The sequence below is a fragment of the Gobio gobio genome (genome assembly GCF_949357685.1).
Source record: "Gobio gobio genome assembly, chromosome: 4".
NCBI classification, from domain to species: Eukaryota; Metazoa; Chordata; class Actinopteri; order Cypriniformes; family Gobionidae; genus Gobio; species Gobio gobio.
In genome coordinates, this window is record NC_137100.1 from 28,855,860 (window position 1) to 28,862,195 (window position 6,336).

At 37.3% G+C, this 6,336-nt stretch overlaps 1 long non-coding RNA gene across 1 annotated transcript; it reads left to right on the forward strand.

Moving 5' to 3' along the window:
* Positions 1 to 407: 407 nt before the first annotated feature.
* Positions 408 to 1,268, forward strand: LOC307125293. The gene is made up of 3 exons (XR_013816369.1): positions 408 to 524; positions 1,000 to 1,066; positions 1,196 to 1,268. It is a non-coding gene; the product is annotated as an uncharacterized lncRNA (long non-coding RNA).
* Positions 1,269 to 6,336: the final 5,068 nt, after the last annotated feature.

Genomic DNA, 6,336 nt, shown 5'->3' on the forward strand with positions numbered 1-6,336 from the left:
TGTAACACCGCCGCGGGAGTAAATTAGCTGCACATCGGCTCCTAGCTGGATTAACGTTATTTCAGACACGGATTTGTTGTAAATTATATCAGAACCAGAGCCGTTGATCTGAACGTCATCTCATCGGCTCGCCTTGTTACCTCGACGGGTAACGTTACAGTCACAGTTACCTTACAGCCACAAGGCACGAGATTTTCACAATGGAAAAGCAAACATGGGGAATACAGTTGAGGCAAGCTGAACTAGTAACTAATGGAAAACCACCACAATGACGATAGCTCAAAAAATGTTAGCATCATTAACATTGGCCCACTAGACTAAAGTTAGACTGTAAAAATAAACATTAGTAGCCCGGTCAGCTTCCTTAGCTCAGGTTATTATTGCATTGATTACCAGTCAGGCTATTGTAACGTTATTATGACTTCTGTTTTGCTGTCTTGTAATTGACAACAGGTGTGGGTGAAGTCTTGGATGTCTATTAAGTAAATAATGGCAGCAAGACCATCTACATTATTAAGGCTCATGTGAGTATAACTTGCAAATATACACACACACACACACACACACACACACACACACACACACACACACACACACACACACACACACACACACACACACACACACACACACACACACACTTACTTTGGCTCGTTCTCTCTTCCAACAGTTATTTTGTAAATTGTTTGTGCAATACCATTGTGTTGATAATATAGTCTTCACACAGACTATCTATTCAAAATTATTCTAATATTCCATAGACAGTCTGAACCGCTATAGGGAGTTGACTGGCTAACATCCTTTAACTGTTTTAGATGGTGTAGCATACATACAGTATATTACAAATATTTGCCTCTTTTTTTTTTCTGTGAGTGGACCATTTTCTTTGTCTCAAATTATATATGGCTGCCTGGCATACTGTATGAAATATTAAAATAATAGTAATTGGAATCTGCTGTGTAATTTACCTTTTGTAATGTTTACATTTTTATTCCCTAGCCCAATGCCACAGCTGCTGATATCCAGAGAGAGACCCTGCCCAGTACACCTTGCTTAATTGTGCAAGGTATATTCTTCCCTTTTTTGTTTAATAGCACTGTGCTGGAATTCTGCATGCCAACATCGCCACTTGTGTGTGTTTATGTCGTGCAGTTTTCTAGTGCTCTTTTAGTTATCATATTGTAATGCTTTTCAGGAGAGACACTATGCGGACAAGTGGATGATGTCCATGGAACGACATCAACTTGCAGTATCCTAAAGAGGCCTCAAGAACTCTTGAATTTGTCCAAAGGTATGTTTAAACTGTTTACACACTAATAAAGAAAATAGATCTATCATTCTCATATGGAAAGTCCCATTAATCACTTCCTTTTTGTCCAGTATTATTAGGCTCTATGATATACTATATGCATTGATGTCAATAGACAGGTTTCCATCCAACTCATTTGCTCATTAAGTGCATTCGTACAAATTTGGCACACTCAAAAAAAAAACCTTCTAATTAGAGAGCATTTCCATCAGCTCTGTTATCTCAACGAAATATCGAGTCAATCCACATAAAAGTTTTTATTCACATTAGAATATTTTATGTGCATTTTTTTCCAGTCAGGATTTCTTTTTCAAATGTACATTAAAAAGTTGGATGGAGACCCAGCTATTGCCATAGTCTGACGGACAGCAGTTTAACATTACGACTTTCATTAATTAATTAATGTCAAATTTGGTGAAGTATGGTTAAGGTATTTAGCAGACGCTTTTGTCCAAAGCGACATACAATATACAGTAGATACATACATACAATGACATATATTGAAGAAAAACAATGTAAAAGCCAATGTAATTCTAAATGTTAAGTTGTTAAAGGGTTAGTTCACCCAAAAAAATGTAATCCTGTCATTAATTCCTCTTTAAAACCCGTAAGACCTTCGTTCATCTTCAGAACACAAATGAAGATATTTCTGATGAAAACCGAGAGCTCTCTGACCCCTGCATAGACAGCAATGTAACGAACACTTTCAAGGGCCAGAAAGGAAATAAAGACGTCGTTAAAATAGTCCATGTGACTCCAGTGGTTTAACCTTAATGTTATTAAGCCACGAAAATACTTTGTGTGCGCAATAAAACAAAAAAAATTACTTAATTCAACAATTTCTTCTACCCTGTGTCAGACTCTTACGCTGTTCACATATTGCAAACAGTACAGAGTTTTCAGAACCCTGGCTTACCATTGGCCGACACTGTTCACGTGAGCACCACGACGCATGTGCACAAGTCGTTCTGCCGTAGAACTAGGAAGTCTAACACAGATGAGAAGAAATTGTTCAATAAAGTCATTTTGTTTGTTTTTTGCGCCTAAAAATAATTATCGTCGCTTCGTAAAATTAAGTTTTAAAATTAAAATTAAAAGTTGTTGAACAACTGGAGTCACATGGAAGATTTTAACAACGTCTTTATTTCCTTTCTGGCCCTTGAAAGTGTTCGTTACATTGCTGCCTATGCAGGGGTCAGAGAGCTCTCGGTTTTCATCAGAAATATCTTCATTTGTGTTCTGAAGATGAACGAAGGTCTTATGGGTTTGGAACGACATGAGGAATTAATGACAGGATTTACATTTTTGGGTGAACTAACCCTTTAACAACTTAACATTTAGAATTACATTGGCTTTTACAATGTTTTTCTTCAATATATGTCATTGTATGTATGCATCTACTGTATATTGTGTCGCTTTGGACAAAAGCATCTGCTAAATACCTTAACCATACTTTACGACTTTCATTAATTAATTAATGTCAAATTTTGTGATGTTAAACTGCTGTCTGTCAGACTCTTCTGTTTAAATAAATGTCCTGCAGGGGAATGAATACCAACTCTAGATAGAACAGACACTTAACGGCAATAGCTGGGTCTCCATCCAACTTTTTAATGTACATTTTAACCATTTGAAAAAGAAATCCTGACTGGAAACTGTTCAAATTCACATAAAATATTCTAATGTGAAGTTGTTGTAATATATAAATTGTTAATGTTAAATACATCAAGGTAGTTTTCTTCTATGAGCAAGTAGGAATTAGGTAACTTTTTATTTTTTTTACACTGTATTCATCAACAGATATGAAAACTTGAAACTTTTTTTTTTTTTCTCTCTCTCTCTCTCTCTCTCTCTCCCAGGCGGGCAGCAAAGCAGAGAAGAGACACAGGCTCAACACAACTGTCTGCACCCTCTTAAGAACTCCTGGACTTTTGAGTTGATGGGCTAGTAGTGGTGTGAGCCTTTACAGTAAACCCCCCACCTCCCCCCTGATGATGGGCTCTCTGGACATCTGGAAATGAGCTGGATTCTCCCGTGAGACTGTAATTTTTGTATGAAAAAAAAAAAGTGGATACTTTTATAAGTGTGTAATGTGTTGTTGCATAGTGTGTTAATAAAACAAAGAAAAGAGGCCATTGTATTGTTGTTAATTGCGGAAGACAGAAAATGACAGTATTTTATTGTAATATTTACAAATAACAGGAATATTTCATTGTAATTCTGTCCTGTAAAATTACAGGAAATTCCTGGCAACTGAGTTGCAGTAAATTTACAGGAAATTATAATAAATTACAGCATTTTACTGTAATAATCACAGTAGTATTGCTGTATAAATACAGTACTTTATTGTATTAAAAAAACAGGAAAAATACTGTATCTTACTTGCTGTAAATTTACGGCAACTAGTTGCCAGGAATTTCCTGTAAAATTACAACAAATTTTTAACGGTGTATATATATGCATAAGACAAATTGATCATATAAGCTAAACTTGAGTGCCACCATGTAAAAATTTGAGGCTTTATGACGATTAGAGATTCTCTAAATCTATTTCCGAACTGCATTATGCTCTTTAGGTCTCTGTGTCAACATACACTGGATTTCTTGTCATATTGCAATTTACATTTTCCCTGTAGACTAGCAGGGATCTGTAAAACATGTTGGAGTTTGTGTTTTGTCTTACTGAAAGAGGCCCACAGCATGTTGATGCACAAAGGGGGCTTTGGTGGATTTTCCTTCTTTTTTTTCTTAACCCCATTACATTCTCCCCCTCCTTCTCCCCCTTTCTCGCCCCCCCCTGACAGTATATTATCAGTATCTCTTTAATAGTGCAGCTGTACAATTTTAATTCTATTCTTTTTTTTTTTTCTTTTTTTTTTACTTCAGTAATCTCTTTGTGGACTGCTGGTGGGAAAACAGAGACAATGTATGAAAGACAGCTTAACTCTCCAGTAGCCAATGCGTTTTATTAGCTTGCTGGGAGGGGTAAAATAGACTCTACGGCCAAACCAAACTCCTCAGGTTTGGCAAAGTGGAAATTAAGTATTTCAGTATGCACAACCTGCTTGCATCCTTTTGCCTCACATGACATGGTTAAAGCGCTGTGCATATGGGACACACAAGTAATAGGTTCCATGAAGTAACCCCATCATAGAGCCCACCCCCAAACAACAGCCGACTGCAGCAGCTGGCTCATTATACAAGACTGATGAAAGGGCTTTCATATAAAGGAACCCGGGCTCCAAAGACGACCCCCTCACGGCCTCTCCTTGTTTCCCACTGCCCTCCCTCCGCACTGTACATGTGGAAATTATTTGCACGTAGCCGTCCAGGACTCCTGGTTAGATGGGAACAGGACATAGAGAGGGGAGGCAGCTGTGGGCTGTTGTAATGGCAGCACAATCAGGCAGTCAGGCCAGAGCTGATTTAAACCAGCTTCCTCAGTGCATGCGTTTGTCTCTCAGCTGCTCGACAAAGAGCAGCAAAGAGCAGGAGCCAGTCAATATTGATGGGTGCTATGTAAGATTAGTGGAAGAAAGCTTATCGTGTCATAAATCAAAATGAGGCCTAAATAGTTTTCTTTGATTCCTGATGGATGACATTCAAGGTCATTTAAGGTCAAAGACATATATTATTAGCCTAAAACAATGCGTCTTTTACTAGTATGCTAATGCATTTTGTACAGTCTACTCAAAGCTTTACTAGTATTTTACAGTAGGCCATGTGTATTCACAAACAAATGCCATTGAAATTCTGAGGCAGACAACTGGCATGATGTTTTAATGAGCAGTAATGTAATAATGATTCAAATGTTATATTCTTTAGAGTCCTACATCAAAAACTACTAATCACCACGTCATCGTACTTTGAAAATTAAAAACAAATGTCCTCGCAGCTCTTGGCAGTGGTATCTTCAAATGTGTCCAGTCAAGATTTAACAGCTGTGGTGTGTCCCACAACACTAACCCCTGGACCTAACGGAGTTGTAGGGTGGTCTATACCCCTGTGGTGCTCCTCTGAATCTCTTCAAAATATTGGGGTGGTCTCAGCCGTGCCCCTGCTCTGTTTAACTTCATTTCCTTTGAGGAGCTTTGTAGCCAAGTGAAGATGAGGAAAGATTGAGTCTAATAGATTGTTGTGTAAACTAAACTTTTTTTTTGTTTAGAGGTTGTCAAACCTCTGTTGCTCTAGAAGGGTCAAGGGAACTGTACAAGCAACTGAACTGCTCCTTGCAGTTAGAAGTATATGTAAAATGGTTTATTTTCAATGTCTATTTCATTTAAATTTACATTTAATATGTAGTGGACACTTTTGTCCAAATTGACTTGACAAATGAGGAGAACAACAGAAGCAGTTGAACCAACAAAAGAGTAACGATATTATTTACAGTAGAATAGAAATAGAATGGAAAGTGTAAGTGTTGTCAAAAAAGATGCATCTTAAGCCATGTATTGTAACACATGGCTCATCTCTCAGGTGCTCGGGTTGAGTTAGGTCATTCCACAAGCAGGGAACAGTCAAGGTAAAGGTCAGCGAATGTGATCTTTTGGATGGCACCACAATGTGCCATTTAATTGCAGAACTCAAGCTTCTGGACGGCACGTAAGTCTGAGGTAGTAAGGTGCAGAGTCAGTGATTGTTCAACATCAGTGCCTTGAATTTGATGTGAGCTAAATTGATGAAGACAAAAAAAATTGAAGATTGACCACAACATTCCTTTGAATGATTTGAAAATTACATAGGCATAGTGGAATTGCATTGGCATGGTTCGTATCATACTTATCCTTACGTAAAATAAGAATTTTATGAAGTATGCTTAAGTAATGTTTAAGCATATTTTAAGTATACTTTATGTAGTAAGTACACTAATATCAATGTGTAGTTGTAAACTTGTAAGTGTACTACAACCCCAAATCAGAAAAAGTTGGGACAGTATGGAAAACGCAAATAAAAAAAAAAGAAGTGATTTCTAAATTTACTTTGACTTGTATTTCATTGCAGACAATATGAACACAAAATATTTCATGT